Source organism: Geotrypetes seraphini, chromosome 9 (genome assembly GCF_902459505.1).
Source record: "Geotrypetes seraphini chromosome 9, aGeoSer1.1, whole genome shotgun sequence".
Lineage (NCBI taxonomy): Eukaryota > Metazoa > Chordata > Amphibia > Gymnophiona > Dermophiidae > Geotrypetes > Geotrypetes seraphini.
The window spans coordinates 92017901-92041792 of record NC_047092.1 but is presented as its reverse complement, the minus strand read 5'-3'; the positions used below and the strand labels follow the sequence as shown (position 1 = coordinate 92041792).

At 42.1% G+C, this 23892-nt stretch overlaps 1 protein-coding gene across 1 annotated transcript in view; it reads left to right on the top strand.

Moving 5' to 3' along the window:
• IL20RB (interleukin 20 receptor subunit beta) overlaps positions 1–23892 on the top strand; it is a 317689-nt gene that overhangs the window by 21816 nt on the left and 271981 nt on the right. The window lies entirely within an intron of this gene.

Sequence of the window (23892 nt, the reverse complement as noted above, 5' to 3'; positions counted from 1 at the left end):
GTTCTTATGTTATGACTCCCTCTAGAGAGCAAGGGAGAAATAGCATCAGGAGAATCAAAAAAAGGTTTTATCGGTAACACTGGGGGAAGGGTTGGCCTTTAAACGGGGCTCTGCACTAGGGACACACCTAGCAGGCATAGGCTGCGTACCACAACGCCTATGTCTAGGTTGGCCTACCTCCCTCCCACCTCCTGCCCTTTCCCCTCCTCTAAAAATGCCCCTTTTTGCTCTATGCGTTTAGAGGCAGAGGAAAGGCCTAAGCTGGTTTTAGATACGTCTAAAACCAGCTTTGGTTATGGGTACTTGGACGATCAGGCTTTTTGATAGTCCAAGTACCCATTTAGGCCACTTTTTGGATTTTTAAAAAAAAATTTATTATGAGCCCCATAGTATTCCACCAAAACTGAACTGAAACTTTTGTGTTATCTTTCTGTTCAGAAAAGATTACCTTTTAGAGCTACAACTATTAAAATAGTAAAAGCCACATGTTTTCTGCTGAAAATTTAAGGTTAGATAAATGAGTTTATAAGTTTATAGGACAACCTAGTATTAATAGTACATATCTGGTCCTAAACATCTGACTAAAATGTTTTAAGGTTAACACATGAAAAAAGTAATTGATCTAAGGTTCCCATATGAGTTTTTACAGGATCAACAGCTGTTTTATAAAGAGCCATTGACATTATTTTGTTTGATAGGTATCAATGATTATTTATGGGACAAAAAAAAAAGATTTTAGTAAAGAAGCTGATGCCAGTGGCCGGTTGATCTTAGAGATCTTAGAAAGAACACAGTTTCAATAGACCACAAAGTTTTGTAATGTGCTTATATTTGTGTGTGTGAGTGTGTGTGTGTGTGGGGGGGTTATTGTGGAATACTATATAGAATCTAGAAGCAGATTTCCTTAATAATAACATGCCTGACAAAACTTTAAATATATCAGGGGAGAAAGTGTCATATTTAAAAATGTTTTTATTAGAAACTAAATTGGACTGGAGTTAAAGATAATAACAGAATTGTGAAGGGAGTAGTGAATATTTACTGCACAAATATTCAAATGATCTGAGTTTTCATTAATTAAATCTTTTAACAAATAGATACCACTATTAACCCATATGGGCCAATAAATAGTTTTGTTATAAATGTATAATAGGAGATTTTCAGTAGAGTCTTCCCCCCACCTACCCAACCCATATTTTGCTCTCCTGAATTGTTCTGTACAATGGGCCACTGAAAAGTTCTCAGCACAACCAACAAAATTGGGGCAGTCTCCATCAAGAGCTATACACTTAGAGCGGCATAATAAAAAAAATCCATCTAAGTCCCCTTTTGGCCTAAGGCCCTAGGCACACAAAGTAAGCTGCAGGGAAATGTCCATTCTCGAAAAAAACCCTCCAAAATGTGTGGTGTGTGGGGGTTTTTTTTTTTGAGAATGGCATACCTGTACATTCAGGAGTTTAATTGCCTAGACCGCTACTATGTCTACCTTTAAGTACTATTCCTGAAAAAAAAATTGACCATCCCAAACACCCAAAACAAGACCTTTAAGACATGGGAGGGACCAGCCTTTTACCTAAAAGCATGATTCTCTAACCGGCGTCTGTCATAAGCGCTGGTTAGAGAATCATGGAACTGTCCCCCCCGCCACTTGCAATGATCACGGCAGGAGGGACCCCCCCCGAATGTTCCCCAGCAGGAGAGATGTCTAATCTCTCCTGCTGCGATCCCCCGAACCCTCCCGCAATGATTGCAGGCAGGAGAGATGCCCAATCTCTCCTTCCACTATCCCCTGAACCCTCCACAATGATCAGTGACACATTGTGGGGGGGTGAAGGGTGTTGGCAGGATGGATTGGGCATCCCTCCTGTCGGAGAACATTATCTGGAAGGGTGTCGGAAGGAGGGATTATGTATCTCTACTGCCAGGGACATTCGGGGGGAGGGGGGCGACGGCTTTGGGTAGGAGGGACTGGGCATCTCTCCTGCTGCGATCATTGCAGGGACGGGTTGCCTGGGCCACTGAGCTGATCGCAGCAGCCACGATCAGGTCAGCCGTCCGATCTGAAACTTATACCTGTTTTGACTTGGTCTAAGTCAAAACGTATAAATTCCGTCTAGGCAACCTGTCAAAATTTTCAATTATGGCTGTCGGATGACTAACTCTAGGTCAGCCCACCTCCCGTCTTACTCACTCCTCCAAAAATGTCCCTTTTCATTCTGGGTGTACAAAGGCCTAAGCTGGTTTTAGATATGTTTAAAACCCTGTTTGATTATCGGTACTTGGACGACCTGTTTTTTTATCACCCAAGTACCAACTTAGGTGGGTTTTTAGACTTTTTTTTATTATTATGAGCCCCTTAGTCCAGTGATTTTCCACTTTTTTTGTTCCATATTTTTCCAGTGGAACTAAAAAAATGGAAAATCACTGGACTAAGGGCCACATTCTATAAACAGTGTCCCGATTGTAGGTGGCAGTAGGTGTCCTACCACTGTCTAACCAACTAATTGGGATGCAAGTTTTAAAAAAAACCAACAACCCGAGGCACACTGTAGGCATCTGTTGTGGGTGCAGGGAGGCGCCTAGGGATGCCAAGGCTGTGCGTGGGCGTGATTTCACCCAGAAGAGGCCATAGGCATCTCCCTAAGGCCGCGATAGGCACCTTGAAATGCAGCCAGCAAAATGTTGGCCTACATTTCAAATAGATGTGGCCGCTAAAGAAATCTCTCTCCTGTGATCAGGTGATAAGCTGCAGCAGGGAACCCCTAAACCCCACTGCAAGTCAGCTTGCAGGAGAGATGCTCATTCTCTCCTACCCCCACCCCTGAACTTCCCACACAATCTGCGGCAGGAGGGATGTCCACTCCTTCCTGCCACAAACTGTGAAACAATTACTAGCAGGAGAGATGCCCAATCCTACCTGCCGCAAACCGCAAAACAATCCCTGGCATGCAGGATGCCCACTCCTTCCTGCTGGCACCCCGCCACACCATCCCAGCAGGAGGGTTGCCCACTCCTTCCTACTGCGCCCCCTTGAACCCCCCACTCCCGAAACCCTCAAAGCCTACCCGAACCCCCCCAGACCTTTAAAAGCAAGGCTGGCCAGAGGGATGCCTACTCTCTCTGACTGGTAGGCCCACCTCTTCAGAATGGCAGGCCTTCCCCTTTCTGGTGCATCCTGGGATGCTCCTGGGAGGGGCCTAAGGCCCTGATTGCCTGATTGCTTTAGGCACCCGGGCCAACCGGAGTCTTAGGCCTCCTTTCCAGTGAATTCTGAGATGCACTGGGAGTGGCCTATGACTCCAATTGGCCAGATTCCTAAGGCCACTCTCATGGGCGATCCTCTTTCTCTTTACCCAGTTGTTAATTGCTATTCCCAAAGCTAAATTCAAGAAATGGAATAAGATGCTTAGAACTTTTATCTGGGGAAGCAGGTGGCCTAAGGTTAATCTGGCAAGGCATACATTAAAGAAGGAGAAGGCTAGTATGGGGCTCCCTCATTTATGGTGGTATTACTGCACAGTGGTACTTAGGGGTTTGCAAGACAATTACAATTAAAACAGGGAAAGCATTGGGTGCAGCAGATTAATAAAGTTCTTCTTGCTCCCCAGTCTGTTTTTGAATCATGGAATAAGGATAGTGTTTTGACCATTAAATCCCACTCTTTCTTAAGTTTCAAGTTTCAAGTTTATTAGTGTTTTTGATTAATCGCTTAATCATACTTCAAAGCAATGAACATAAATAATAAACATTAAAAATTACAATATTATGGAGTAATACAATATTTAACATAGACTTAAAATCAAACCAGACTATTAACAAACTTCACAAACAAGAAAAAAAGGGAGAAAGGGAATTGAACTACAAGGTATTATAAATAGAATAGTCAGGGAAAAAACACAAGGTAGGGGATGTAAAATTCATTAATCAAAGACAACACTATTAATAAATCCAAGAGGGAGAATTATCACTCAAAAGCATCTTTGAAAAGAAATGTTTTTAAATTAGTCTTAAATTTATCAAGATTGTGTTCTTCTCTCAAATAGATAGGGAGAGAGTTCCAGACTTGAGGGGCCGTAACGGAAAAAATAAATTGTCGTCTAGTATTAACGATCTTGAGAGAAGGAATTGTCAATAAATGTTGTTCGTTTGACCTTAATATTCTATTCGAGGAGTAAGGAATTAATAATTTAAAAATAAATGCAGGAGTTTTAAACAGTAATGATTTGAAAGTAAGTAAGCATAATTTATAAGTTATTCTATGAGATACCGGAAGCCAATGGGCATTCTTAAGAAGTGGTGTTACATGATCAAATTTCTTTGTTTTTGTTATAAGCTTGATGGAAGTATTTTGTATAATTTGTAATCGTCTAATTTCACTTTGTGCAATTCCTTTAAAAAGGGTGTTACAATAATCGATTTTGGAAATCACCAAGGAGTGGATAAGAATGTTGAGTGATTTAGGGCAGAGGTATTGCGAAAGGGATCGAATTTGACGAAGTCTATAGAAAGACGATTTGATAATACTACCAATATGATCATGGAAAGTTAATTTATTGTCAAAAATCACTCCTAGAATTTTAATGGTGCTAACCGATTGCAAGGGAATATTTTTTAAAGAAATAGGAGCAATAAGTTTAGGAGTTTCTTTCCATGGGAAAAGCATCGTCTTTGTTTTTTCAATATTAAGAGCTAACCTATTTGTATCTAACCATTGATGAATTTGTTCAAGTTTATTATTAATCGCTATGATATCCAAAGAATTGTTGGGGTCCAAAGGATGTAGGAGCTGAATATCATCAGCGTATGTGAATACATGAAAACCTATGGATTGGCAGACAGTCATCAAAGGGGCAAGAAAGATATTGAAAAGTAGCGGGGAAAGGATAGATCCTTGGGGAATACCATGAGAGATTGGTGAACATTTGGAGTTTGAATCATTAAAGGAAACAGTAGAAGTACGATCTGAGAAATAAGATACAAACCAAGAGAGGACTTGGTCAGTGATACCAATGGAATAAAGTATTTCTAATAGAAGTTGATGATCAATAGTGTCAAACGCCGCAGAAAGGTCAATAGAAATAAGTAAGACCGATTGATGATGATCTAGAAAGTAGTGTATTGAAGAAGACATGCCAATCAACAAATGTTCGGTACTATGATGATGTCTGAACCCTGTTTGGTTCAGATGTAGAACATTAGTTTTTTCAATAAATTCAGAGATTTGATTAAAGACAACCTTTTCTGTCAACTTTGCCAAAAAAGGAATATTTGCTATTGGTCTATAGTTGGATAGTTCTTCTGAACTAGTCTTATGATCTTTGATAATGGGTCGAATAATAGATTTTTTCCAGATCTCTGGCATAATACTTTGGGTTAGACTTTTGTTTATTAATTTTAAGATGAAAGGACCAAAGATCTCAAAGTATTTTTTAAGGATAAAGTGGGAAATTGAATCTTTCAAACAACACTGGAATAGTCTAAAGAAATAACAGCGCCCTAACTGAGACTAGCCCTACCTGCGTACGTTCTGGTTCAGCAGGAACTTGTCTAACTTTGTCTTGAATCCCTGGAGGGTGTTTTCCCCTACAACAGACTCCGGAAGAGCGTTCCAGTTTTTTACCACTCTCTGAGTGAAGAAGAACTTCCTTACGTTCATACAGAATCTATCTCCTTTCAATTTTAGAGAGTGCCCTCTCATTCTCCCTACCTTGGAGAGGGTGAACAACCTGTCCTTATCTACTAAGTCTATGCCCTTCAGTACCTTGAATGTTTCGATCATGTCCCCTCTCAATCTTCTCTGTTTGAGGGAGAAAAGGCCCAGTTTCTCTAATCTTTCAAGGTACGGCAACTCCTCCAGCCCCTTAACCATCTTAGTCACTCTTCTCTGGACCCTTTCAAGTAGTACCGTGTCCTTCTTCATGTACGGCGACCAGTGCTGGATGCAGTACTCCAGGTGAGGGCGCACCATGGCCCAGTACAGCGGTATGATAACCTTCTCCGATCTGTTCGTGATCCCATTCTTAATCATTCTTAGCATTCTGTTCGCCCTTTTCACCACCACCCCACATTGCGTGGACAGCTTCATCGACTAGTCTATCATAACTCCCAAGTCTCTTTCCTGGGAGGTCTCTCCAAGTACCGCCCCGGACATCCTGTATTTGTGCATGAGGTTTTTGTTGCCTACATGCATCACTTTACACTTATCCACATTGAACCTCATCTGCCATGTTGATGCCCATTCCTTGAGCATGATTATGTCACATTGCAGATCTTTGCAATTCCTATGTGTCTTCACTACTCTGAATAACTTCATATCGTCCGCAAATTTAATCAACTCACTCATCGTACCAATGTCCAGATCATTTATAAAGATGTTGAAGATCACAGGTCCAAGCACTGAGCCCTACAGCACCCCACTGGTGATGCTCTTCCAGTCCAAGTATTGTCCATTTACCCCCACTCACTGTTTCCTATGCTCCAGCCATTTTTTAATCCACGTGAGTATTTCACCCTCGATTCCATGGCTCGCAATTTTCTGAAGTAGTCATTCATGCAGAACCTTGTCATATGCCTTCTGAAAATCCAGATATATAATGTCGACAGAATCACCCTTCTTTATCTGTCTGTTTACTCCCTCAAAGAAGTACAGTAAGTTCGTCAAACACGATCTGCCTTTGCTAAAACTGTGTTGACTTGTCCTCATCATCCCGTGTCCGTCAAGGTGATAAGATTAGAAGAACATAAGCAGTGCCTCTGCTGGGTCAGACCAGAGGTCCATCATGCCCAGCAGTTCACTCACGTGGCGGCCCATCAGGTCCAGGACCTGTATATTAATCCTCTATCCATACCCTTCTATCCCCTTTTCCTTCAGGAAATTGTCTAATCCCTTCCTATCACACCCTCTGTGAGCGCATTCCAGGTGTCCACTACCCTTTGGGTGAAGAAGAACTTCCTAGCACTGGTTCTGAATCTGTCCCCTCTTAATTTTTCCGAATGGCCTCTCGTTCTTGAAGTTTTCGAAAGTTTGAAGAATCTGTCCCTCTCCACTTTCTCTATACCCTTCATGATCTTGTAAGTCTCTATCATGTCTCCTCTAAGTCTCCGGTCCTTTATCAGCGCCTCCATCATTTTTCCCGGTACCGAGGTCAGACTCACCGGGCTGTAGTTACCCGGGTCTCCCCTCAAACTTTTCTTGAAGATTGGCGTAACATTCGCCACCTTCCAGTCTTCCGGAATCTTTCCCGATTTGATCGACAGATTGGATATTAGTTGAAGCAGTTTAGCTATGGTCCCTTTCAGTTCCTTGATGACCCTCGGATGGATGCCATCTGGTCCCGGGGATTTATCGCTCTTAAGCCTATCAATCTGCCTACACACCTCCTCTAGACTGACCGTCAATCCTGTCGTTTCCAGCATATAGCCTGATGGGTTCCGGTATGCTGTTTACATCTTCTTTGGTAAATACAGATGCAAAAAATATGTTCAGTTTGTCAGCAATTGCTTTGTCCTCCTTTAGAAAGATGAAAGATGAAACATAGAAAGATGACAGCAGAAAAGGGCTACAGCCCATCAAGTCTGCCCACTCTACTGACCCACCCCATTAAGTCTGAGTGCTGCTTGACCCACATAGGGATCCCACGTGGATGTCCCATTTATTCTTAAAGTCAAGCACGCTGGTGGCCTTGATCACCTGCACTGGAAGTTTGTTCCAGTGATCTACCACCCTTTCTGTGAAGAAATACTTCCTGGTGTCACCACTAAATTTTCCTCCTCTGAGTTTGAGCGGGTGCCCCCTTTATTCCATGGTCATTCAACAGTCCCTTCACGGGTCATTTCCCCTTAATATATCAAAAGAATGGCTTGAGGTTCTTTGCCTCCGTGGCTATTTTTTCCTCGTAGTCTCTTTTGGCCCCTTTTACCGCCTTATGGCACCTGCGTTGATGTTTGTGCATGTTCCAGTTTTCGTCCGTTTTTGACCTTTTCCATTCCTTAAACGAAGTTTTCTTGTCTCCGATCGCTTCCTTCACTTCTACAGAGAGCCACGCCGGTTCTTTGTTCTTTTTCCTCTTTGATCCCTTGTTGATACGTGGTATATATAGATTTTGCGCCTTGGTGACTGTGTCCTTAAAAAGGGACCATGCTTGCTCTAGCGTTTTTATAGTACTTATCCTCTTCTTAATCTTCTTCCCTGCCATGAGTCTCATCCCTTCGTAATTCCCTTTTCGGAAGTTCAGTGCCATGGCTGTCATTTTGGACCGATGTTTCTTCCCTGCATCCAGATCAAAGCGGATCATATTGTGATCTCTGTTTTCCAGCGCCCCTTCTACTTCTACATCTTGTGCAGGTCCTCGCAGGCCATTTAGAATTAAGTCCAGAATTGTATTTCCTCTAGTATTTTCCTTGACAAGTTGTTCCAGGAAGCAATCGTCTACAGCATACAAGAACTTGGTCTCTCTAACGCAGCTGGAGGTGCCTAGGTTCCAGTCTATTCCCGGATAGTTGAAGTCACCCGTGATAACTGTGTTGCTTCCCTTGCAGTTGCGTTTAATCTCGTTCGGCATTTCTTCGTCAATTTCTTTGGACTGCCCTGGGGGTCAGTAGTAGATGCCGATCTTCATTTCCAGGCCATTTGTTCCCGGAATTTTGACCCATACAGACTCTAACTTATCCGTCAGTTGTGGCGTGTTCTTTCCAGTAGATTCAATTCCCTCTTTGACGTATGTGGTAATGCCCACATCTTTTTGAGCCATTCCGTCTCTGTGTTATAGTTTGTATCCCGGTAGCACAGTGTCCCAGAGGTTTTCCTCTGTCCACCATGTTTCTGTGATGCCTATGATGTCAACATTATCTTTTTATGCCATAGCTTCTAATTCACCCATCTTATTTCTAAGGCTCCTTGCATTTGTGTGCATACAATTGAGTTTGCGGCCTGTTCCTTTCTTGCATTTCCTTCCCTCATGTCCTTTTCGATCTGTCTTGTCTGTGATCCGGTGAGTCTTTCCCTCTATGTTCTTGCACGGTATCCTCCAGGTATACCGGTTCCTGAACTACTGACTCTCTCTCGTGGTCAACTGTCGGCTTTCCCCTTCTTCCTAATTTAAAAACTTCTCAACTTCTCTCTTGATGTTGCTTGCAAGTAGCCTCGTTCTGTCTCTGCTGAGGTAGAGTCCGTCCTTCCTGTATAGCTTGCTCTTCCCCCAGAACGTCGTCCAGTTGCGCAGGAAGTGGAATCCTTCTTCCTCACACCTGCGCTGCATCCATGTGTTGACTGCTCGCAGCTCCATCTGCCTCGTCTCATCAGCCCTGGGTACCGTCAGGATCTCTGAGAATGCTATCCTCTGCGTTCTGGTCTTCAGCTTCCTTCCCAGCATCCGGAACCGTTCCTTCAGTACTTCCTTGTTGTAGTTCCTGTTGCTCACGTTGTTCGTCCCCACATGGATCACCACCGCCGTATCTTCTTCTTCCACACTGTCGATGATCCTGTCGATTAGAGAATGACACGATGACAAAATTCATCACCGTTCCCGTCCCCGCAGATAATCGCGGGAAACCATCTTCATGTCATTCTTTAAGGAGAGAGGAAAGAATCAGAGTATAATTGGGCACAACCACTGACCCGCAAGCTTTGCTTTGAAGAATGCTGGTGTAGAAGGACCGAGGTTGAAATAGATACTAGAAAATGACATGGGATTATTTCCTGCGGTTATCCGCGGGGACGGGAACGGTGATGAATTTTGTCACCGTGTCATTCTCTACTGTCGATGTCTTCTACCTTGGCTCCCGGTAGGCAGGTCACCAGCCGGTCCAATCTTCCTCCCGCTATGTGGCTGTCAACTTCTCTGATGATGGAGTCCCCCACAACGATTGCTGTCCTCTCTATCTTCTCATGATTCTCTAGCCACAGGTCTGTGTCCCTGGTGTATGTCCATCTCTCCTGCCGCAGGTCCGTATCCTTCGTTCTCGCTGCTGTGTCACCTATTTCTTCATGGTGGTTGTCCGTCAGGTGGTCCACACTCTCTGTAGGTGTCTTTCGGTAGTTCCACTGTTGCTGGTGATTTTCCACGGCCTCCCTGTATGCCTCCTCTATGAACTTCTCTAGCTCTCGGACTTCTTCCTCGATAGTGTCCTCTGTCTTCTTCTCTGCTTCCTCTGTCTTGATGTTCTCTGCATCTCTGTCTCCCTCCGCTGCTTGAAATGCCTCCAGTTCCATTATTCTACCCTCCAGGAGTCTGACTTGTCTCTTCAGGCTCTCCAGTTCTCTGCATCAAGCGCATACGTAAGACCGCCTCCCAGAGATTAGCTTTCAAAGGTCAAAACCTCCTTCTTTAGGTCAGTAAAGTATACTGCTGTTACAGTATCCTGTCCTGACCTGAAGAAGAATCTGGTCTCTGAAAGTTAATAAAAAATGCATTAAAATTAGTCCAATAAAAGGATCACCATTTCTATTTCTAAACATTTTTTTGTTGTTTTTAAACCAGCTCAAAGTGCAACATATTATCAATAAATTAACATAATAGACAGCATTCAATTCCTTCAAATGATACAATAAACACATAACCCCCTCCCCATCTTATAATGTCCCAAATGCATTGAACTCCTACATTCAAACTTATAAGTTTGGCACAAAGTTTCCCACCAAAAACTATAGTTTAACCTGTACCAATTTTTCCAATTCTTCATAATAAGCTGTATGGCAACTCCTCTCATGATGAGAAATAATTTATTGTTATGTGAAGTTATTGGACTCTTGGGCATTAATAATGTACCAAACAGCAGTGCATCATATGCCAATGCCAATGCCAATGGAACTTCTAATATCCTATTGATTTGACCCCAAATGGATTGCCAAAATTTAAGTATCAGGGGACAAAAGAAGAGCAGAATCTATTTCCAAGGAAGAGAAACTTTTTCCCTTTCACTCCCTCCTTTCTTGTGTGAGCCGGGAACACGCGGTCCCTGCAGCCTCCACCCGCACGCCGGCTCGATCGTTTAATCAGCTTCCTCTCTCCACCTCACCTTAGTTTGCCGGCTTTCTTTTTCGGCGACCGGCACGCTTTCAAAGAACCGCGCATGCGCGGCTGCTCAGTATTCAATCTTCTGCTCTGACCTAACCGGAAATAGGAAGTTGCAGCAGAGCAGAACGCGGCTCTTTGAAAGCATGCCGGCTCTTTGAAAGCATGCCGGTCGCCGAAAAAGAAAGCTGGCAAACTAAGGTGAGGTGGAGAGAGGAAGCTGATTAAACGATCGAGCCGGCGTGCGGGTGGGGGCTGCAGGGACCGCGTGTTCCCGGCTCACACAAGAAAGGAGGGAGTGAAAGGGAAAAAGTTTCTCTTCCTTGGAAATAGATTCTGAAGTGACCTCATCAAAGAAGACCAGCACCAAATGTACAAGAAATCCCTTAAAGAATGTCAAAAGAGCCCAAAAGAGAAAACTGCTACTGCCGTGAGACTCCATTATTGAAGGAATCAACATGAAATCATAGTTCAAGAGACAGGAAAAGGTTAAATGCCTCATGGAATCCTCAGCCACAACACAAATCAAATTGTGAATGAAATCAGAGCAGACAGTAAGAATTATAAAATTGATGTCTAATGCTGAGGCATTAGAAATAATGCCTCAGCAATACAATTCTCAGAAGTTCTATTTGCTCATGGTAAGGGAGAAAAGAGACTGCTAGTGATGGTGGGGGGACTGATAGAAGATTTGAAAGAAGGGTGGTAGAAAGGAACAGATGGTAAAGGAGGGAGGGAAGGGTGGTGGTGGTGGAAAGGAATAGAACAGACATTGAAAGAGGGTAAAGAGAAACAGACCCTGAAGGGAAATGTGGAAGGCAGAGTGGGGAGAAGACGCTGGAAGGAAAGAAGACAGATGCCAGACTATGGGGGAGCGGAGGGAAGAAGATGGGTGCTAGACCAATTGTGGGAGGGGATGAAGGGAGAGGCACAGTAACAGCAAATGGAAGACGCAGAGAGAAGACACACATTGGATGGAAGGAATTGAATGAGAAGATGTGGAAAGCAGAAACCAGACAACAAAGGTAGAAAAAAAAAATTCTATTTATTTATTTATTTTTTGCTTTAGGATAAAGTAGTATATTAGTTGTGTTGATAAAAATTTATAAACAAAGCCCTGCCAGCTGAACATCTCTTTCTCTAGTTCAGCAGCCAGAACTTTGATTTATAAGAAAGGAATAAGCTAAATATTGCAGTATTAAGGCTTATATGGATGCTGCGGGGACGGTGACGGGGCGGTGAATGGGATGGCAGTGGCGGTGACGGGGTGGTGAAAGGGATGGCGGTGACGGTGATGGGACGGTGAAGGGAACGGTGGTGACGGGGCGGTGCAGAGGATGGTGGGCCGGGGACGGTACAGTGACGTGGACAGATTTTTTCCCCGTGTCATTCTCTAATTTGAATCATTTGAATAAATCCGGATCCTATACCAAACCAATCCATTGCTTGATATATGAAAGTCCATTCCACACGATCAAAGGCATTTTCTGTGTCCAGTGAAACAGAGAAGACCAGATCATCCATTGTTTCTGGTAAATTTAACATATGTAAAGCTAATCTGGTATTTGAGGAATGTCTCTGAGCAACGAACCCCGTTTGGTGCATACTGATCATATAAGGGAGAGCCTACATCTACAATACTACTTTATCCTAAAGCAAAAAAATAAAAAAATTGAATTTTTTTCTACCTCTGTCATGTGATCTCTGCTTTCCTCATCTTTTTGTAATTCTCTTCCTTCCATTCACTGTCTGCCCCTTCCAGAAAATGTCTGCCTCCCTCTGGCATCTGTCCTCCTGCCCCCCCTTCCCTCTCTTCCCCTCATGGTCTGGCATCTCTCTCTTTCCTTCCCCCCTGTAGTTTTTAGCATCTCTCTCTTCTCATTTCCTCCACTCAGGTCTGATATCTTTGTCTCCTTCCCCGTTCTCTGGCCTCTCTCCTCTCTCTTCCCTTTCTTTTTCTTCTCTGGTCTTCCTTCTCTATTTTCTGCTGCCATCTAAATTAAATTCTTTCTTATTCAGTCCTCAGTTTCCTTGTTTTCACTGTGTCTACTCACAGCTTGCCACCCTTTTCCTTCACCCCTCCACTATCTCACTAACTCTATCTTTTTCCCCATCCAGCATATGCCCCATCCAGCATATGGGAAAGCAGCAGCAGTGGTGAGGAGGTGAGGGCTTTTCACCTACTCATTGCTGCTTTTCCACATGCGCCTGACGCTGACGGCACAAATTCTCCCCACTTCCATCATCTGTCTCCTTCTCTCTTTCTTTCTCCCCACTTCTATCATCTGCCCCTTCTCCCTACTTCCATCAATTGCTCTACCCTGTCCCCTTCTTTCTCTCCCTTATCCCCATTTCCATCATCTGCCTGACTGCCCCCTTCTTTCTCTCTCACTCTCTCCCTCCCTTCCCTTCCCCTCACCTTCGCAGGTCACCATTCACCCCATTGACGGAAAGTAAGATCAGCAAGCAACATGGGTAAGATCGTCAACGGCAACTGTAATTTTGCACGCAGTACTGCTCAGCCAAAGCTTCCCTCTGATGCAAACTGCCCAGGTGGAAACAGGAAGCTGTGTCAAAGGGGAAGCTTTGGGCTGAGCACCACATGCAAAATTACGGTTGCCATTGCTGATCTTACCTGCGTTGCTTGCTGATCTTACTTTCTGTCAATGGAGGGGCCGCATCACCACATGATGCTGGGGAGGGGGTCCATTGCTGTTTGAAAAATTTTTTTGGGGAGTAGTCTGTTTGCCTTCCTTCAGTGGGTCCCCTACCTATTTTGGGCCCTAGGCATGGGCCTACTGGATCTACCCTTTAATCTGGCCCTGCTGCCCTGGATTATTGTGTTGAGTGGCTTCCTTGGTTTCATATTTATTGCCTTTTCTGTGTTGTTATCTGCTGCCTGCTCCAGGACATTGGGAAGCCTCGCCCTTTCCATAATGTGAGTTGAGGCTGCAGGGTTAAGAGGAGATGGACAGCACCAGAGGAGGATTGACTGGTTAAATTGTGATCTTTCTTTTGTCATATTGACTGAAGGGGGGGGGGGGCAAGCTGTTGCTACTATGATAGGAAGAGGGAGGTAAGGGAGTTTGTACTTTAAAAAGGGGTTCCATAAGGAGATTGTAGAGGGCAATAGACTGCTTGAGGCAGGTGAAAGCTATGACAGAAAAAAGAATGAAGATTGGATATGTTAATGCATAGTCAGTGAAAACAAAGATGCCTATAATATACAGTATGATTTGCTTTTAGAAGAGAGATTTGAGGTGTTTTGTGTGGTTGAGTCATGATTGTTAAGATTGAATGAGAGTGTAGTGAAACAATGTTGTCACCCAGGGTGTCACCCAGGGAATTGGCATGTCGCTCCATAAAACTGGAAGGTGGCATGATTATATTTATTTAATGATTGGTTGCATTTTAAATTAGTAGCTGTGATAGTGAAGAAGTGTTGCAAGTGGATAGTAATAAGGAGCCAGTGGATGAATGTGTGTGTAATGTACTGTCCCCTAGGATGATAGTGAAGGATTGTTCAGGTTCCTAGAATTTTTATTGAATTTAAATGTAGATTTTAGTCATTTTTTGGTGTTACAAAATGCTACCAGAGGAGATAATAAGAGCATAAAAGCAACAGTTGTTGTTTTTAGTCCCCTGCGGCGATTTATTTAAGGCAGACTTATAAATATGAATGGATGAGTGCAATACAATTGGGACATTACAAGAAATTCAAGGAGGTTTGGGACCCATTGAAAAAGTTTTATAAAGATTGATTATTCATTTTAGCCCTTTGATTATACACTTCCAGGATGGGTGGGAGGAGGGAAAAGAGATATGCCTTTAATTTATTATTTGATTGCAATTTTGTTTGTTTTGATCATTTGTGTTACTCTTGATTGTCTTTAGGTTGTATGAAAGGGTGGGTGGGAAGGGATATGTATTTATTGTATTGTTATATCATTTGAAGGAATTAAGTGCTGTTTATTTATGCATTGTTTGATAATTTGTCGCACTTGATATTGGTTTTTTAAAATGAATAAAGATATAAAAAAAAGAAGACAGTTTGTTGTTGATATCTGGCTCAAGTAGTATGAGGGTGTTTGAAGAGGTTTTTTACTCAGAGAGAGAATGTCTGTTTTAAAGTCAGATTGGTTGAAAAAATGATAGAATTTGAATGCTAAGAGAATCCTTACAGATTCTTAAGGATAATTTATTGTGTGTGGATAAAAAGTGATTTTATAAGTATCTGAGAAGATAAAAAGATAAGATTGAAATACAATTTAAATAACTGAGTTAAAGAAAAGTTATTTTAGCTGAGTTTTAAAAGGGAATTTGAGAAAATAATTACTTTTGAGTATTTATGGTGAGATTGGAAAGAATTCCTCTGTTTTGGGTTTTAAAAGGGATTTTTTTAGAGTCACAGACAAAATAGAATTCTGCAGTACTGTGGCAGAAGTAAAGCTGTTTTTTAGATCTCTGTCCTTCAGCAGTTATGAAAGCTGCACCATTGAAATTTCAGTTAGAATTATTTGATTGGCTGTCTTATATGCCACTCACTCTTTCCACTTGCATTCAATATCAAATCAATATAAATTGTCTCTTTAAGAGGTTTGCAGGAACTACAATTCATTCTTGAACCATGAGGCCCTGCAGGTCAGGCATTGCTCTCTCACCTCTCTCACTCCCCTGTGGTCCTTTAAAGTTCATGTTGGTGCTGTCAGTGGCATTAGCAGCAGCAGCAACATGAGACTGATTTGACCAGTCTTTGGGTCTTCCCTCTATCACGTCCTGCTTCTTCTGATGCAATTTCTATGGGTAGGACATGGTAGAGGGAAGCCCTGAGGGCTGGTTGAAACTGATTGTGCTTCCGCTGGTTATTTCCCACAAGGTGTGTAGACATGCTCCCAGCTTCCCTTTGAATAGGATGTGCTGATAGAGTAAGAAGATTCTGTAACAGTTGGACTGCCTAGAAATCTTCAAATTGTAAGTGATTATTCTTTACTTCAAGTTATTAAAGAAAGTTGTTCAAAAAACTATAGTCTGGTTAACTTTTTACATATTGAATCTAATGTAAACCATTTAGGTACCAGTTTGATAAACAGTATATCAAGAATAAAGAAACTTGGAAACTCCTTCGCTGACAGGAAACCCCACCCGTTGCCATCTCCGCCCTCCAAAGCGGGAGAGATGCCCACTCTTCACTGCTGCTCCTCCCCTTACCTCAAAGGTTGAAGAGCAGGAGGGACATGGACCTACTCCTCCCAGCTGCCTGCATCATCTAAATGGGAATTCCCCTCCCCGGTGCATCTTGGGATGTACTGGGGAGGGGCCTGAGGCTCTGATTGGCCCAGGTTGTATAAGGCCCTTCCCATGGCAAAATTCAGTTGTGGATTAGGAATTGGTTATCAGATAGAAAACAGAGAGTAGGGTTAAATGGTCATTCTTTTCAATGGAGGAGAGTCTAAATGGGAATTCCTACCCAGTGCATCTTGAAATGCACTGGGGAGGGGCCTGAGGCTCTGATTGGCCCAGGTTGTATAAAGCCTGTCCCACGGGAGGGGTCTTAAACAACTTGAGCCAATCAGAGCCTCAGGCTTCTCCCAAGATGTATCAGGAAGGAGCCTAAGGCTTTGATTGGCCCGGATGCCCCATAGGAGGAGCTTTAGGCATCCGGGCCAATCAGAACCTTAGGCCCCTTCACGATGCATCTGCGGAGGGGCCTGAGGCTCTGATTAGCCCAAGTTGTTTAAAGCCCCTCCCTTGGGACAGGCTTTATACAACCTGGGCCAATCAGAGCCTCAGGCCCCTCCCCGGTGCATTCCAAGATGCACCGGGTAGGGGAATTCCCATTTAGACTCTCCTCCATTGAAAAGAATGACCATTTAACCCTACCCTCTGTTTTCTATCTGATAACCAATTCCTAATCCACAACTGAATTTTGCCACCTATCCCATTACTCTTTAATTTTCTCAGGAGCCTATCATGAGGAACTTTGTCAAAAACTTTCTGAAAATCTAGATACACTACATCAACCGGTTCACCTTTATCCTCATGTTTAGTCACATCTTCAAAGAAGTCAAGCAAATTGGTGAGGTAAGATCTCCCTCAGCAGAACCCATGCTGACTTTTTCTCATTAAATCATGTTTGTCTACGTGTTCCACAATTTTATTTTTTATAATTATTTCTATCATTTTGCCCTTCACTGAAGTGAGGCTTACCGGTCAGTAATTTCCTGGATCTACCCTGGAACCCTTTTTAAAAATCAACGTAACTTTGGCTACCTTCCAATCTTTAGTTACTACAGACGATTTTAGTGACAGGTTACAGATCACTAACAGCAGATCATCAATTTCATGTTTTAGTTCTTTTAGTACCTTGGGATGTATACCATCCAGTCCAAAGTGATTTATCACTTTTTAACTTGTCAATTTGGCTTAGTACATCTTCTAGATTCACCGAGATTTCTTTCAGTTCCTCCACATCTTCACCCTTAAAAACCATTTCTGGTTCACCTAGATCTCTTACATCTTCTTCCTTAAAGACCTATGCAAACAATTCATTCAGTCTTTCCGCTATGGCCTTATCCTTCCTGAACACTCCTTTTGCTTCTTGATCATCCAACGTTCCCATGAATTCCCTCATAGGTTTTCTGCTTTTGATGTACTTAAAAAAATTGATATGAGTATTTGTCTCTTTTTCATGTTTCTCTTCATATTATTTCTTAGCTTTCTTTATCAATCTTTTATGTTTATTAAAATCTTTATATTCCGCATATAAAGCCAAAAAAGGATCAAAGCAGCTTTGCATCTAACTTGCCAGTGCATGTGTCTCTTCTTATTTTCTTCATTTGGATCCTTTATCCATTCTTTAAAGTATGTTTTTTGGCTCTAATAGTCTCTTTCATTTCACCTTTTATTCATGCTGGCTCTCCTTTCCTTTTCTTTCCACCTTTGCTGATAGGTGTAATACATCTGGTCTGGGCTTCATGATGGTATTTTTAAATAACATCCATGCCTGGTTTACAGTTCTAACCTTTGCAACTGATCCTTTTATCTTCTTTTCCTTGCAAGTCCAAACGAAAAACTTACTGAATCGATGCTTCATTTAAATGGACACAACTACCTCATAGTTTCTACTTTAAAAATACTAAGGGTCACATTAGATCATTCACTGACATTCAAAGCTCACACTAATTTACATTACATTACATTAGTGATTTCTATTCCGCCAATGCCTTGGTAACATCAAAGTTACCAAGAATTACATTAAAAGTTTGAAGGAATAGTATAAGCGAAGTCAGATATTTACTTAAGAAGTACCAAATGGAATAGCATAAGCGATGTCATAATATTTACTTAAGAAGTACCAAGGAGTTGTCGAGATCTTAGGTGATAGATGTTTGGTTATAGGAATTACCAAAGAGAAGTCGAGATCTTAAGGTGATAAGCGTTGGGTAAATTAGAAGCATTTTAGACTTTGTTGGGTCGTTAGAAGCGCATTGGGGGGTATTAAGGGTATAGAGAGGGTTGGAGGAGATTGGGTAGGGATTGGTCGTGCTAGATGGATTTTATGTATTTTTTGAAGAGTATGGTTTTAATATCTTTCTTGAAGGTTTTGTAGTCTGTGGTTTATTGATCAAGAAATATTTTATTATCATTTGGAAGGATAAGGAAATACTTCAACTTTATGTCTTTTAAAATCTTGGATCCTCAGAAAAATAGGCTATAACATGAGTCCAAACACAACCTATATAACAACCCAAAGGTTGAATTAAGAAATTATTAGGATCTCAAGTGCTCACAGTTATATGCCAGTTGATCAAGTCTAGTCAAACCAACCAGTGAGCTATCATTGGTCCTTTAAACTTTTGTTGTGTTATTTTATTCAAATTCTTTTAATCTTATTGTGTAATTTATTATACTAATTATACTAATTATTATGCTATTATATTTATAGATATTCAGATACTTAGCTCGGGTGTGGATTCTTAAAGCAAGCATTTCCGGTAAAGCAAGTCCGGATGTGATGTCAGACACCTTCCTAGTCTTTGAATTTGGCATTTCGGACTTTTTAAAATCAGGTCCGCTATTTGGCTATGTAAGGCGGATAAAATAAACAACAGTGCCGATAATCTACACTGTTCCTGATGAAGATCTTCTGTCGTTCTGTTTTCAGCGGGCTGGGTTAAGCCCGAGCTAAGTATCTAAATAACTATAAATATAATAGCATAATAATTAATAGAATCCAAAACAAAGAATAAAAGGAGAAAAGTGGAGAAAAAACCTCAGTTCAGCTTCATAGGTTAAAAAAACTTCCATTTATTCCTTAGAAATAATCCAGTACTCTTCAACTTGTTTAATCACCAAGATGGAAGGCAACATTGTAAGCCCAAAAAGGGAGTCCATTTCTGAAAATGGAAAATACAGTTCTAAAACCATAAATTATGTAAAGAGACTTGGTACTTATCTGCCAAAGACATTTCACCAGGCGCCACTGCTTCAAAATCAACACTCCTGCTCCAGTGCTCATTCCAACAATCAAGTCAGAAAAAACATAGGAAAACCCAACAGGGACCATCCTTGTTTCACCAAAGCTGCATAAGGGGACACTCTTCACCATTTCAGTTTGCCACACACATTTCATACAATAGTTGATAAAGAAAAGCAAACTGGTTCTGGGACAACAGACACCAACATGGGCCATTGGTAATATCAGGGCAGTCTCTGCCACTCCCAAAGGGCTGACCAATTCCAAGATAACAAATCACAGGACTACAGAAAGAGCAAAGAGAAAACCATGCCCATTCAAGGTGCGCATAGATCAAACAGCTGAAAAAAATAAAATAGATTGTATCAGAAGGAATAACACTAGATTCAAGATGGCCATGGCAGTTTGCTGCTTAACAAGACGCTGCTAAATCATACCTGTATTTTTGAGAATTCTTCACAGCCATGCCGCAAAGGAGGGGAAAGAGCATCAGTGGTGCCTCCCGATGCCCAGTAGTACTGTACCCTCAATCGGTGCTGTTGATGAAATTATGCGGTGCGTACAATGGGAGTCAATCATGCCGGGGATTCGCCCATTGGAGATGCTGGCGGTGAGTGACGCTATGGCGGATCTCCCAGGACTTAATGCCACCTTGAGCGCCGACACCAGAGTTCCACCCCCACAACTCCAGAGAACAAGCTGTCCGCTTGAGCTTGACATGTCCAAGAAGGCAGTGTTTGAGCTGCGAGAGGCCACTGAGGGCTTGTTAAGGAGCTCTGAATGGGTTTTGTTATACCCTATGAGACAGCCTGAGGAAGGAACATCGAAGGAGACGGACCAAGGCAGACAAGAGGTACGCCTGGAAACTGAGAAGGTTTCTCTGCCACTTGATACTTTTTCTACAGTAACTAAACCCCCCGAGGTTACTTTGGGTGCCATGTGGGATCTCGTTGTTAATTTGGGAAAATTTTTGGCACCACAAATTAGTGAACTAGGGGAGAAGTTAAAAGAATAAGCAAAGGAACTTTCCACTTTAAAACAAGATGCATTAACAGCTAAAAATAAATCACAAAAAATGTATACAGAGGTTACTTCAATAAAGAAAATCCAGGAAGCATTGGTAACAGATAATATTCTCTTAAGGAAGAAATTAGAAGCAATGGAAAATCAAAGTAGAGCTAACAACTTATGTATATTAAACTTCCCTTTGATCCCTGTTGTAACTCCATTAGAAATGCTAAAGAAGTACTTCACAGAGATCTTAAACATACCAGAACAATCTATACCCCCATTTGTTCGGGTTTATTATCTTCCTAAGAAAAAAGATCAACAACAACGTGAAAGTGAAACTCAACAAGAGACCCCACTAGACGTTTCAAATTTATTGGAAGCTTTTGATACTTCTTTTTCTTCTCCAGCTGTATTGTTGTTGACGGTAGTTTTACTACTGGATAAAGAATGGATTTTGAGAATGTTTTTCCAGAATAGATTCAAGGAGTTCCTGGGACATAAAATCCAAATGTTTCCAGATGTCTCCAATGAAACACAAGAAAGGAGACAACAGTTTTTGATTTTGAGACCAGCGATAACTGAGGTTGGAGGTGTTTTCCACTTAAGATTCCCTTGCAAGTCTGTGATTAGATATCAGTCTTTAAAGTATGTTTTCTTGGAACCATCCCAGTGTCTAGTTTTGTATCCCTTAAATGCCTTGGGAGAGAAGAAATGAAATAGTAACAACAACACACTTGAATGAGTAGGAATTCCATTCAACAGTTAACTGCAGATTGCTTGCTAGGGTTATTTTTTCTTTTTGTTCTTTTAAAAAAATCACTCTGATTTAATCTCAGATGCCTTAGTTTTATTGAGGACTTGAGATAGATTAAGCAAAAAAATCATTTTCCTGTTAAAAGTATTATTTTGATTTTCATTCATGTATATTGTCTTAATTTATCTTTCTGTACAAATGTTTAATACTTGGTGTAAATTTTGAAAATTATAAATAAATAATTTTTAAAAAAGATTGTATCAGAAAAAGGATATTAATAAATTATCAAAAAAACGCTGCCCATTCAAGGCGTGCATTCATTCCCAAAGGTTGTACAGTCAATAGGAAAATTCAGCGCTGCTCTCTGGTGAAGGAGCTGCCTCTAATCTCCCCTCCAAATTGAACGAAGGCAGCACTCAAGCACACAGCACCTCAACGAAGAGAACATAAGAACATAAGAACTGCCTTCTCCGGATCAGACCTTCGGTCCATCAAGTCCGGCGATCCGCACACGCGGAGGCCCTGCCAGGTGTACACCTGGCTTAATTTATAGTCCACCATATCCTTATATGCCTCTCTTAAGGAGATATGCATCTAGTTTGCTCTTGAAGCCTAGGACGGTTGATTCCGTCATAATCTCCTCTGGGAGGGCATTCCAGGTGTCAACCACTCTCTGAGTGAAGCAGAACTTCCTGACATTAGTCCTGAACCTGTCCCCCCTTAGCTTCATTACATGTCCTCTAGTCCGTGTCAAATTGGACAATGTAAATAATCTTCTCTGCTCTATTTTGTCGATTCCTTTCAGTATTTTGAAGGTCTCGATCATATCCCCACGCAGTCTCCTTTTCTCAAGGGAGAACAATCCTAGTGTTATAAGTCTGTCCTCGTATTCCAGTTTCTCCATACCCTTCACCAGTTTTGTTGCTCGTCTCTGCACCCTCTCCAGCAGTTTTATATCCTTCTTTAGGTAGGGAGACCAATGTTGGACGCAGTATTCCAAGTGTGGTCTGACCATTGCCCTATAAAGCGGCATTATAACTTTCTCTGATCTACTCGAGATTCCTTTCTTTATCATGCCCAACATTCTATTTGCCTTCTTTGCCGCTGCCGCGCATTGTGCCGACGGCTTCAGGGTCCTATCTATCAGTACACCCAGGTCCTTTTCTTGTTCACTCTTCCCCAGAGTTGCACCTGACATTGTATACTCGTATTCCTTATTTTTATTGCCTAAATGCATTACCTTGCATTTCTCCACATTGAACTTCATCTGCCATTTCTCCGCCCATGTTTCTAACCGACACAAGTCACTCTGGAGTTTCTCTCTATCATCCTGCGATCTGATTGCCCGGCATAGTTTTGTATCGTCTGCAAACTTGATGATCTCACTGGATGTTCCTTCCTCCAGGTCATTGATATAAATATTAAAAAGGATCGGCCCAAGTACCGAGCCCTGGGGTACACCACTAGTCACTTTCTCCCAGTCAGAGAACTTCCCATTTATGCCCACTCTCTGCTTTCGGTTTTCCAGCCATTTGCCTATCCACCTTTGTATATCCCCCTCTATGCCATGGCTTTGTAGTTTCCTGAGAAGTCTTTCGTGTGGAACTTTGTCGAACGCTTTCTGGAAGTCCAAGTATATTATGTCCACCGGCTTCCCACTATCAATTTGCTCGTTCACGGTCTCAAAAAATTGGAGTAAATTCGTCAAACATGATTTCCCTTTCCTGAATCCATGTTGACTGGGTTTCATCAAGTCGTGTGCGTCCAAGTGCCGGACTATGCTATCCTTGATCAGTGCTTCAACCATCTTGCCAGGGACAGACGTAAGACTCACAGGTCTATAGTTGCCCGGTTCCCCTCTCGATCCTTTTTTGAAAATTGGGGTGACGTTCGCTATCCTCCAGTCGTCCGGTATCTGTCCAGTTCTGATTGTCAGGTTTGCAAGTTTTTGCAATAACTCTCCGATTTCAACCTTCAATTCCTTTAAGACTCTCGGATGAATCCCATCCGGTCCAGGGGATTTGTCACTTTTAAGTTTGTCGATCTGATAGTATATCTGGTCTAAGTCCACTTCAACTATGGTGAGGCTGTCTTCTATTTCTCCTGCAAACACTTTCTCCGCTTCAGGTATTGTTGAGGTGTCCTCCTTCGTAAAGACGGACGCAAAGAAGGAATTTAGTTTGTCTGCGATTTGTTTATCTTCCTTGATGTACCCTTTTCTTCCCTGGTCGTCCAGGGGTCCCACTGCCTCTTTTGCAGGTTTTTTCCCTTTCACGTATCTAAAGAAGGGCTTGAAGTTTTTGGCCTCCTGGGCTATTTTTTCCTCATATTCCTGTTTTGCATCCCTCACCGCCTTGTGACATTTCTTCTGATCATCTTTATGTTTGTTCCAGGCTTCGGTTGTCTTTATGCATTTCCATTTTTTGAAAGAGTCCTTCTTTTCTTTTATGGCTTCCTTCACCTGTATGGTAAGCCATGCCGGTTCTCTTTTGCTCTTTGTTCTCCGATCTTTGGAAATCCTCGGAATGTAGAGATCTTGAGCTTCTGTGATAGTATTTTTCAGTAGGGTCCATGCCTGATCAACCGTTTCAAGTTTGTCCACCATCTTCTCGAGTCGTTTTTCTACCATGGCTCTCATG